The sequence below is a fragment of the Bacillus rossius genome, chromosome 1, assembly GCF_032445375.1.
Source record: "Bacillus rossius redtenbacheri isolate Brsri chromosome 1, Brsri_v3, whole genome shotgun sequence".
Taxonomy (NCBI): Eukaryota; Metazoa; Arthropoda; class Insecta; order Phasmatodea; family Bacillidae; genus Bacillus; species Bacillus rossius.
In genome coordinates, this window is record NC_086330.1 from 244079727 (window position 1) to 244092682 (window position 12956).

Consider the following 12956-nt stretch of genomic DNA (forward strand, 5'->3'; position numbering starts at 1 on the left):
AACTATAATCAATTGTGCAATCAAATAGAAATGCTGCTCGATTCAAATCAACACTGAAGCATTTATTCTTGTGCGTCGAAGATTATCTAGTTGTTGATCTGTGCTATAATCTCGACGAATTCTCATTGCCAACCGAACCGTTTCACGGGCTGCCTCTCTTTGCTCGTGTTGGAGAAGCACGAAGTCGGGCCATACTAACACAACGCTCTTCTCTTGCGATTTCTCGTTGGTCTTCAGTGGATTGAGTCGCAATGTTCCGAAGCCTAAATGCATTACGGCTTTGTTGGGATAGATTAGATTTTCTTTTTCACGGCATTGTTAATAATAATACTCGCACAATAAGATTTATTAATAACTCTCGCACAAAAAAAAACTAATTATCCTGTAACCTTTATATGCTTTTTTCAAAACAAATCATAGACAACATGAAACAAGAAAAAAAATTACACTTTCTCGATTTACAGCTTATATACTGACAGTCAGCAGCACTGGAATGTTCCGAGAGTCTCTCATACATTCTGTACTGTTAAACTTGTTTATTTTTTTTTCCTGTGGTAGTACTGTAGTGTTAATGTGATTGGGTGATTCATTTTAATTAATTGTAATGATAAAAGTAAACAATAAATCACAAAATGGGTAAAAACAATTGTCCCAAACATGGCGACGACAAACGGTTTGGAGCTTCAGTTTTTCTTACTCTCTCTACTTTATTCGTTAGAATAGCTTCACGGCTATTGCTTGGCAGACATAGATAAATAACACTCACAGTTCTTACGTCTGTAACTTTGTATGTCTATGGCCAACCTGCGTGACATGAGCTGTCATTTGCGGAATATGGCAGAGTTCCTAACCTTATTTATTTTTTTAAAAAAATCTGTTAATTTTATTAATATTTTAATAGTTATTCTGCTGTTTGGGGCTGAGATGAATCCAACAAATGAGAGATCATTAAAATCGGTTGAGCCGTTCTTGAGTTATAAATGGTGTGACTAACCCGACTTAGTTTTATATCTATAAATGTTTCACTATTACAAAAAATAAATTATTGTAAATACTAACATTTTAAAAAGTTCAAAGTATTAACGTATAATAAATTAATTTTTCTTTAAAAGAGCTTAAATCAGAGTATTATTCTAGGATGCTCATGTATACTATGTTATATGTTTTTCTGTCCGGTGCAAATATGTGTCAATTTCGAGCATTGGACACACGCGAACAGGCTACATATAGTTGGCCATGGGGAAAGCATGGCCTTTCCAAATGCACCCCTGCTACCTGCAATATTTGCCCTTGCGCTTTGTTGATGGTAACAGCAAAATTAAGCCTGACGGGAAACTGAACTCTTTTGAATTGGAACGGTAGATCAGTAAGGATAGTTGGAATTTGAGGTGAGATAACATTTTCCCCTTTACCGACACATGTTAAAATAGTGGCACCAAGTATATTCTGCCCCAATTTGTGATCCGAAGCCTCGTTCCGTTACATAGTCGAGGAATATCTAGATTTTGCATAAGCATTGCATAACTTATACATTTTGTTTCATTTGAAGTTTATATGAGGGTATACGTGAAAGTTAAAGTGAATTTAAAAACTCCACAGGATATGAAGTGCTTTGTTCTGTAACCATGATTGTATCTATTGACAAATACTCCTTCATTTCCCCTTGCCACCTCTTTTAAAATATAAGTGTTTATTTTATTAACGATATCATTTTTTGGCGCCAATATTGCTCTTGTGCACAACCACTGATCACTATTCAAATTTTGTTGCAAGTCCGGGAAAACGTAAGTTATAAGATTCACATCATTTTCTACTAAATTACAAAATTCTCTTGAAAGTAAAATATGTATAACCTTCAGTATCAACATCCAAACAACCATCACCGAAGAAAATAAACAGACACCTAACCTCAATTATTAAAAAAGTTAAGTATTGCTTGATGGTGACAGAAAAATAAAATTGAATAGTGAATTGACCGCCGGTATTATACATAGTATTAGATTGGTGAATTATTTAATTTACTTATTGAAATGCCAGATGGTGTTAAATTTCATTCAAATTACTCCAACTCTCAGTTGGATTATTATACATACTAATATCAATTTTTTGCTCTTCGGAAAAAATATTTTTTTTTATATATATAAAAAGTGTCCTTTGTTCTTTACTTTACCCTTGAAAATATGCGCACAAAATTTCATAATGATCGGTTGAGTAGTTTCGTCGTGAAAGCGTAACAAACAAACAAAATAAATAACATTCACATTTATAATATTATATTAGTAAGGATAAAATAAATTAAGTTTCTTGTTTTACTTCAAATTTCTTCTTGGAATATCTTATATGAATATGCATAGTGACAAGAGGTTAAAAACAAGATAGAATTTCTTATGGTTGTTTTGAGTGCAATACATACATGACATCAGTTAATAAACTTTCTTGTTAAATTTATTAAATTCTCCAGCTTTTTTCATTGGGACTGATTTTTAAATAGTGGAGTGTGTTTATTATAGAGAGAAACCTTTCAAAATATGGCAAGTTTAACTTGTGTACTTTTGAATAACTGGTGTTGTTCTGAATTCTTCATAATTTATTATATGTAGTGTTGTACAATTAAAAAACAAGTTTACCCAAAATTATTTTCAGGTTAACTGAAAATATTTTTTTAAAAAAGTTCATAGAGTTTTATATTAGTTCTTACACAATAAAATGTCCCAATTAATATAAGTACTGTTCCATAAGATATTTATAATGACAGTATAGCCTAATTAAGAGTATTTTGCATGCAGTGATGCTACTCTCGCATGATACTTCTCTTAACCCTTAATCGGTCACGCTATGGTCAAAATGACCGGGTATGATCAATTTTCACTGCTACGAGACTGTACACGCTGTCTTATCATCCATCCGTTCTTCTGAGTAGCTGCATCATAGGGTTCTAGAATTACAAATCTGGCATTGTCTGCCAGTTGCGTTCTCTCTTTCATTCAAAGTGAATGCATGAAATGTTTCAGCTGGTCATTATGACCGTGTGCGACCTTTAAAGTTTCATTTTATTTGTGTATCCCGGAAAATAACACCGTGCGCAACCTTCAATGGAACATTTTTATGCTGCCATAGATTGCAGTTCTCAGCACTTTTAGTGAATTTTTCATAATGTTTAGTAATTGGAGTGATGACACTGTAAGTAATAGAGAACAAGAAAGAATTAGACAACTTTTATCACATGTTTTCAACAAAAGTGACGAAGACGATGTCGGTGGAAATGCCTCTGAAGATGAAGACTGTCTAACCTATAGTTAGGGACCCTGAAAAATGGTAAATAAAAACTACCAATAGCGGTGCAAAAAAACTAGTGAAAGCGGTGTAAAAAACCTGGTTAGAGCGGTGTAAAAAAAACAGTAGAAGCGGTGTAAAAAGTCAAAAATTTTAATAAAGCGGTAAATAAAATTTGTTTCACTTAACATGTAGTACATTTATGTAGGGGTGGGGGGAGGGGGGGGGGAGAGAATACAGGAAAAGTGAAAATAACTTAACTGTTAAATTTTAACTTTCATTATGAGATAATATTGAAAACATCTTGCTATTTTAAACACTTGAACATTTACACATTTAAAATTGTAATATTAATATAAACCCTTGTTGGGAAGTTGCAAAATTTGCACATCAATATTTTTTTCTTTGCATCAAATACATAAAATTCGTCAGTTGCAAATTGATACAATTTTCGGCATGATTTAAATGCTTTTAACACGTTTAGATATTGCGAATTGCAATTGTATAACTGTTGTTTAAATTACATGCTTCATTCGAGGGCAAAGTACTAGATAAATTACTGTTTCAGATAAATGCATGATATATAAATTCAAGAATAACACTTAAATCCACTTTCCAATCTAAAAAAATATATAAAAAGTGTGTATTCAACAATAAGCAGCATAACAACAAACAAGCCCGGAGTTTCTGAGCCAAAGATAAATGTTTCTCCGAACGTCTCAGAGAAGACGAGATAAAGTGTGTAAGTTTTGTTCACAATACATCAAGGACGTCATTTTGTATGGAAGGACGCCATGTTGGTAAAATTATTTTTTTTTTTGTAAATTACCGTAATTCGGTATTGAATTCAGATATATTGTGAATGTTTTAGAAAATTAAGACTTTTTTCCGTATAAATGGGGTTTGAAAGAAAAAAGTAAAGATTCACAGCGAAAAATTAAAAAATTCAACATGGCGTCGCAATGATAAAGTGTTTATGTACTTTCTTTTCTATGGCCTGTTATGGCCGTTAGGAAACCCGTTGGCCAACGAAAGAAAACAAAACAGTTATGTTATTGTTAGGTTAATAAACGTAATAAACCGTTTCTTGAACCCGAGGGCGTTAAAATATGAAGTTACTTATATTATCAAATTATAAAGTGAAAAAATGATTTGCCTAGGCGTCGTTCTGTAAAATATTTTCGTGTAGTGTGGAGTTTTATCTTTGACTTGTAAACATATTCTTGCGCAAATCTTAAAAATAGTGATTTTAAATGGACTATTTCGTGCGAAATTTCGTGAAATAGAGGAATTTAGCCCTATTTCGCGCAAAACGAGAAAAATGGCAAATTTCGTGAAATTTCGCGGAATTTCGCGACGCATAAACGGTTTGTAACACAATAAAAATAACATAAATTGTTGGTATGTTGACCCTATATGCTTGTATAAAAATTTCGTGAATAAACCATTCGCGAAATAAAAGGGTCCCTACCTATAGTGATCACAATACAGACACCAAAACTTCAGGCAGTGAAAGTGATAATGAACAAGAAATCCAACAGGATACCATTTACCTAAGTAAAGACAATACTACAAAGTGGAATATACATTAACCAAGACAAAAAGTTCGGGTGAGGAAACAAAATATTATTACACATTTGCCAGGTGTGAAAGGATTAGCACGGAATACACAAACTGTTCTTGAGTGCTGGAGTCTGTTTTTTCCAGATTCTGTAATTGACGAAATAGTGAAAACTTACTAACACTTGCATAGCAAAGTTTCGCCAAAACTATGAACGTGAAAGAGATGCATTGGATACAAACATAAATGAAATGAAGGCTCTTTTCGGGCTGCTTTATTTGGCAGGTGTACTAAGAGCAGCTCACTTAAATTTGTCTGACTTATGGGCAAGTGATGGTACAGGTGTAGATAAGTTTGGCGCAACATTATCTATAAAGAGAGTGTATTTTTTATTGCGTGCTATGCGTTTTGACGATCTGAATGACAGGGCAGAACGAAAATTACGAGACAAATTGGCTCCTGTTAGAAAGCTATTTGATGAATTTGTAAGTCGATGTGCGCAACACTACACAATTGGCGAGTACGCTACAGTGGATGAAATGTTGGAATTATTCCGAGGTCGTTGTAGTTTCCGGCAATATATAAAAAACAAGCCTGCAAAGTATGGGATTAAAATTTTTGCCCTTACAGATTCTAGAGTGCACTACACTCTCAACATGGAGATTTATGCAGGTACTCAGCCGGAGGGTCCATTCAAGGTATAAAACAGTGCGCACAAGGTTGTGGAAAGGATGGTAGCCCCAATTTTCGGAAGTGGGCGGAATATTACTACAGACAATTGGTTCCCTTCCGTTCCACTTGCTCTTGATCTTATCAAGAATCACAAGTTGTCTTTGGTTGGTACCATTCGTTAAAATAAAAGGGAGATACCACCTATATTCTTGAAAACTAAATTGCGATTGGCTCCTAGCCACATGTTTGCTTTTGGGAAAGACTGCACTTTACTTTCTCATATGCCGAAGAAGAACAAAGTTGTGCTTCTTCTGTCTACAATGCACCATTCCAACACAATTGACGAAGAAACTGGTAACGCATGCAAGCCTGAGATTCTCACCTTCTCCAATGCCACGAAAGGAGGCGTGGACACTTGACGAGCTGAAAGCCACCTACTCTGTTGCAAGGAGAAGTTGCCGTTGGCCGCTAACTATTTTTTTCACTCTGTTGAACATTGCTGGCATCAACAGCTTCATCATATTCCAAGCCAACACCCAAAACAACATGAGCCGCCGAGAATATTAAAAAAAACTGTCAAATGAGCTCTGTGTTGACCACTTGAAAGTACGTGCTGCAATAAAAAGTCTTCCTCGACAGCTACAGATGAAGGTAAGGCAACTGGCAGGAATCCCTGAACCAACTGTGGCTGCTGCAAAAAATGCTTCCGGACGATGTGCTTTCTGTTCATGGAAGAAGAATCGAAAAACCAGCACATGTTGTGTGGAATGCAACAGCTAAATCTGTAGAGAACACACTGTTACAACCTGCGCCAGCTGCTCAACAAAAGAGGTTCAGAGTGATGAGGACATGGACTTGTAGGCAGGCAAGTGTTATGTTACACTGTATATTTTGCTTATGTTTTTGTAATTAATTATATGTGGAAAAAAATTAGAATTTATGTGTCAGATAAAATTTAAAATAACGTGACAATAATATTATATTATCAGCCAATTGTGTGTTATGCACGGTGCATGGAGGTTAATAGATTTTTAAAGAAAACTAACATTTTGAATTTGATGTTATCCAGTGTGAGATGAAAAACAACATGTTGTCACTATTTTAATGTATTTACAATCATGTCATATATTTTTACATTACAATTATATAAGAAATAATCACAATTATTACATTAAAAGAATGTTAAAACTATTGTTTCTTGTATTAAAAGTCTCAGAACAAGCTAAGTAAAATGTTATAATTTTTTCAGAATTTTTTTTAATACCTGGTCATAATGACCGTTTGCGACTACACATGTTAATAAAAAAACATAGCGCGCCCTATTAAGGGTTAAACATAACAGCTGAAAATAATGCATTATATTTGCCCTTTTATCTTATATATAAAATTCTCGTGTCACAGTTTTCGTTGCCATACTCCTCCGAAACGGCTTGACCGATTTTGATGAAATTTTTTGTGATTATCCGGTATCTATGAGAATCGGCCAACATCTATTTTTCATCCCCCTAAATGTTAGGGGTAGTCCACCCCTAAATTTTTTTTTTTATTTCCAGTTTTTGGTAGGAAATCACCATGGCAACGGCTGTTGCTTTGTTGATGCTTCATTCGTCTCTATGGCAACGGCTATTTCATTGTTAGTGCAGTCCTCATCACCGTTGAAATTTTGCAAGTACTTTAAATATCAAAAATTGCCCTTTTTTTTCAAGTATATATATTTTACAGACTTGAAACTTCACAGTAATGTTCCTTATGTTACGCAGGTGGTTAAAACCAGGCAACAGTGGGTACTTTGTCTGCATGAGAACAGTATTTTGCATTGTTCATGCCTTCTGCGTCTCCATGGCAACAGGCATCGCGCGGCAGTGGCGTACCCACAACGAGGGGCATGTATTATGAGCGGCGCAAGAGTGATCTGCCTGTAGACTGCCGTAGCGAAGTACGGGTACATCAGTTTTATGTTGCGTGCACGAGTCGGGAAACCATCAGTACATTATACAGCATTGTAATAAATTTTCACGGAATTTTTTATTATTTACCATTACTGTAAATGGGAGATGTGGCATAATTCTTTTTCCATTAGTATAGCCGTGCGAAGCCGGGTCGGGCAGCTAGTTTATATATATATATATATATATATATACACACACACACACACACACACAATAAAGTCATCTGTGTTATTATCTGCATTACCAAACAGCAGCAATGATCATAGTGATCAGACCATGCCTGATTCATGTAATCAGTTAAATCGTTGATAACTGACTGATTTTGTATGTTTAAATATTTTAAATTTGTTTGTATCCTTTTTTATGTATCTTTTGTTTGTGGAAGTAGAGAATTTGTTTCAAAAAGTGCTATTCTGTTGAGAGTATTTTCTTCATGTAGGTCCCTGGAGGGTTTGGTAGAAGCACATAATTACTGCCAGCCACTCATGAACATTTGAAAGAATAGAAGTCTGTCATAGATACATTTTTGTCCAGCACATACGCAGTTACGGTGTGTGAATTTTATGATTTATAGTGATTGGGAACTCCTTAAAATTTAAGGGGAGGGATGTTTATGCAACTGCTGGTCAGCAAGTTCTGATCTTCCCTTGTCTTCCTGCTTGGGTGCAGTGAGTAAAAACACCTCCCAGCAGTCTGTTATGGTTTTCCATTATAGAGCTTCTTTACACCATTATAATTTTGTATTTTAGAAAGTATCTGGAAAGTTCATAAATTTTAAGTTTAGTGTTTAAACACAAATTTACGATGACTGGTTAACTAAATAAATGATTTTAAAAGAGTTAATGAAGTTTTATATTTAAGGTCTCAAAATAAACATGCAATAAGTTGTCCCAATTAATGTAGGCACTGTTCCATAAAATATTTATAAAGACAGTACAGTACGTTGCATGCAGTGATGCTACTTTCTCAACCGTTATGTAAACATAACTAGAGAAACTGAATCAGTAGCAACTAAAGCTAATAAACTACACAAATCATAAAACCTTAAACTCCTAACATTTTTGATTGAGAAAGCACAGAAACCTTCCCACTTACACATCTCTGTTAGACAGCTAACAAACATTATGAATGAATAAGCAATTACATAAATATATATTTATTTTAATTACTTGACTGGTTATTTTCTTGATATTGCCTAGTAAGTCAAAATACTCGATTGTAAGTTATGTCCATGAGCAACGACCTCAACTACTGTATCCACATGATAATTAGAACATTTATAACATTTTATTTTTAATGCTTTTAAATCTAAAACTGTTACTGATTTAATCCTTAGGAAGTAGAGGTAAATCAGTACAGTGGAACACCTAATTCACTAGTCTTTAAGACTTTTAAATGGACTTTTAGAAATGTTTCTTTCATTTAGTCCAGTTTGATTTGTAAAACTCTAAATATGAAATCATATGTGTTTTTCAAAATAAGTATTACCGTATTTACTCGAATATAAGGCCCCCGCGAATCTAAGCGGGCCCCCTTCCCCTCCCTCAATTTCAAAATGTTAAAATTTGAAAAAAGTTTGCCTGCGATTGTAAGGCCCCTATCTGAAGTGCAAACCTATACATATGTAGGTACGTATAAACCCACGTACCATCCGCACCTTTTTTTTTTTTTTTTTTTTTTTTTTTTTTTTTTTTTTTTTTTTTTTTTTTTTTAATTCGGGTTAGAAAAAGTAGGGTGCGGGTGTTACATGGGTCTTGGGCCATTTTTACACGGAGACGAAATAACGCCGGCGCGTCTAGGTTGCTGTGAATGACAAAGGAGGGTGAGGGAGAAGGATGGGAAGGAAGCGCGGAGACAGTCAGTTAGAAATAAATTGAAAAGGCTGTTCAAAATTGCTACATAATAGCTTACAATATATCCAATTTTAAATTAATAAAAAAAGACATGCGCATTAAGGTATTTCACATTTACTCAACAATAAAATAAATAAAATAATGTAGCTAAAGGCAGACACTGCTCACTCAAGCTGTAAGAATTCCAGTCCTTGCATTTCTACATGTTTCCCCCTATCAGCTGTATAAGTTAATTTCCGTTGCTATGCGTCAGGTGCCGGAAATGTTGGAAGGAGGGAAAAGTGAGTATAGTTCATTTGCGGTTAAATAAAAATTTTTACGGCCCTGCTAAATTTTTCCATTCAAGACATTTCAAAGATTCTGTGATTTCCCAGCATAAATACTGCTGTGTGACTAATAAACAAAGTGTATCATAGTGACTTATACAGAATTTACTGACGGTAAATGGTTGTCGCGTGAGCCTTAATATTAATTTTTACTGGGAATGGACTATACAGTCTGGCTTTTGTCACACGCAGTGTGAAAGCTTGGGAGGAGGGCAGGTGGGTGTTGACGTGTGAGGTCACATGAAGGGGGAAATGTTGGAATGTGAGTTGGAGTGGGAGGGAGGGAGAGGGACAGGATGGTCTGTTTTTCTGGGAGGGTTGAGCCTTGAAGAATGTCACCAGGGGAGGGAGAGGTAAGCCATATGACGTCATGCCGCCGACTCAACGAGCTTAACGCTTAACCACAAATGATGATGACACAACTATTGAACCCAAAAAAATTCAGCACAACCGTTGAAACGAAACAAAAACACGACAAAACGAAAAGATGAAACAAACACAAAATTTTTCCAAAGCGGAATAGAACGATAAAAAACCCCCACAAATGATGACAGCACAAAAATATTGAACCCAAAATAATTCAGCACAACAGTTGAAACGAGACAAAAACACGACAAAACGAAAAGACGAAACGAACACAATAGTTTTACCAAAACAGAAACAAGTAACATTTCGGGAACTGCTATCTGCTCCCGTCCTCAGGCAGAGACGCACATGGTACGGAAACACAGGTGCGACTGAGTAGGAGCTGGGAAAATGAGGGTATTTATCAGAGAAAGGGCTACATCTTGCTCAGCCAATGGCATGCGAGCTGTCTCCCCATTGACTGTGCACCATTGAGTTAAAGCGGATTGGTTATGGTAGGTTGAGTATTGGCTATTGTTTTGTGCTGCAGGGATGTTTCTCTCTTTATCAAAGGGATCCACATATTTTTTAATTCAATGGTCTGCTGGCTGAAAATATTTTTATTGCTAATAATGAAGGCTGATTCTTTGATTTTCCTTTTTATTTTATCGGATTCCTGTATGAGTGGTGTGGAGTCTTCCCAGAGAATTTTGTGGCTATTTTCCCATGTATGTTCAGCAAGTCTGGATTTTAGGGTTTCACCCTTCTTGCAGTTGTTTTTTTGTTCTTTGATTCGGGTAGATAGAGCTCTGCCAGTTTCACCTATGTACATGTGGCCACATTCACAGGGGATCTGATGCACACAGTTGTGAGTTAGTAATTTTTCTGTGGCTGGTTTTACCTTGGTAACAATACTTTTAATAGTAGATTTAGAACAGAATGCTGTTTGAAGTCCATATTTGTTTCCCAGGCATCTTATTTTTTCTGAAAGCCCTTGAACATACGGAATGACAAGGGTTCCTGCAGGTTTCTCAGTTTCTGTGGATTTGAGTGTTTTGTTTGATTTTATATGCTGTTTGATGGTGTTGACAGGGTAACCATTGGCTATGAGTTCTTTTTTTTATATGATTGTGTTCAACCGCAATAGATTTCTCATCAGAACAAATAATCTCAGCTCGGTTGGTTAGTGTGTGAATTATGCCAGTTTTTGTTGTTTTGGGATGGTTGGATGCAAAATTAAGGTATTGGCCTGTGTGCGTAGGTTTCCTGTTTACTTTAGTTTCCAGGCTGTTGTTTTTTCTGCTGACTAGTACATCCAGGAAAGGAATGCTACCTTTGGTTTCTTTTTCATATGTGAATTTTATTGATGGCCTCAGAGAGTTAAGGTGGTTCACAAATTCCTCCAAAGTTTCAGGTCCATGTTGCCAGACAGTGAAAGTGTCATCCACATAACGGAGCCAGATTTTAGAAGGGCTATTACTTTTGCTAAGTGCTTCTTGCTCAAAGTTTTCCATAAATATATTGGCCATAAATGGTGAAAGAGAAGAGCCCATTGCCATGCCATCGGTCTGTTTGTAGAAAATATCCTTGAACTGGAAATATGTTGTGGTGACACAGAGGGTAATCATTTCCATGATGGATGGGATTGGTATTATTGGATGCTGATCCAACCCTAAAGGACATATCCTGTATAAAACTCATAAAAACTATATATTACAGCTGAATATTTGTGTAACACATTTAATATTCAAAGCTTTTATTTCATTTTGCTAGTTTTATGCATGTTCAATAACCTCATTATTGTTCATATTGTTTTTGTGTGAGTGATAGAGTGATTGTATGCTTCTTTCCTTTTTTTTTTATATATATATATTTCTCCATTTAGTGCAATTTTTTTTCTTGCCCAGTCAAATTAAAGGAAAAATTACCAAAAACTGTAACAAAAATTAATGTTAATCTATAATTTTCCCTGGCTGGTTTCCCCTCACTTTGGTGAACACATCAAAATGTTTTTTGGTGATGCCCTTAAATATTTTAAGTTCTTTTATTTTATTCTTTCTCGTGCTGTGATGCAACAGATAGTCCTGCTGAACTCTGGTTGCTCTTAGCTGAAAGAGGATACTTTAAGACACACTTAAATTAAGCCAAAAATTGATGCTCACAAGTTTTAATGTATTTTTTCATGCACTTTTATAAAGTTTGTTTACTTTTTATGAGGCAATGATGGTTCTTCACCCCTTAGATTATAAACGGTACACTCTCATTACTTTTCAGCAACATTGTTGTTGCCGTCAGCCCGCAAAGTGCCAAATGCATCTGTGTGTGATTTGTAAAATCTTAAATTAATATGTGCTGTGAAAATGCATATTGATTTATAAAATCGGAATACAGATAATATATATGTGAAAAAGCATACCTACCAGAATTGTGTGTTATGTAATATGTAACAGTTCTCAGAAGTTAAGTACCTTTATCAAAATCTTATATTAAGTTTACATGAAGCAACTAGAAGAGAAGTAATAGCCTTAAATATTAATTTTGTGCCAGATAATTATTGCAGTTAAATTATGTGCATATAATCCTATTGTTTATAAAGGTTATTGAGTGAAATATTTACTGTATTGTCCAAGTATGAGTAACAAAGTAAGATACATAATATGAATTAAATATTTTTATGAACATACACCATTGGTGGTTAACACTGTATGTCACAGACAGACTACAAGAACGGACAAGGATGGATACATAACACGAAGAACCAGCCAGAAGCAGCTGATGTAAGCTGAGGCAATGTATTCATTGTTGTGTCCATTCAGGAGGTTTTTCTGTGATTTGATACGAACCAGCAAAGGTGTACGCACATATATTATTTTAAACAGTGGCCAGATCGGGCCCCAGACTGTTGTGGACCTGCTCGTGGCAAGATTGGGCCCCAGACTGTTGTGGACCTGCCCGTGGCCAGATCGAGCCCCAGACT

The 12956-nt window shown here is 35.3% G+C and overlaps 1 protein-coding gene across 1 annotated transcript in view; it reads left to right on the top strand.

Annotated features, from left to right (window-relative positions):
• Positions 1–12956, top strand: part of LOC134527431 (protein regulator of cytokinesis 1-like) — a 236415-nt gene that overhangs the window by 195484 nt on the left and 27975 nt on the right. The gene's annotated exons all lie outside the window — the stretch shown is intronic.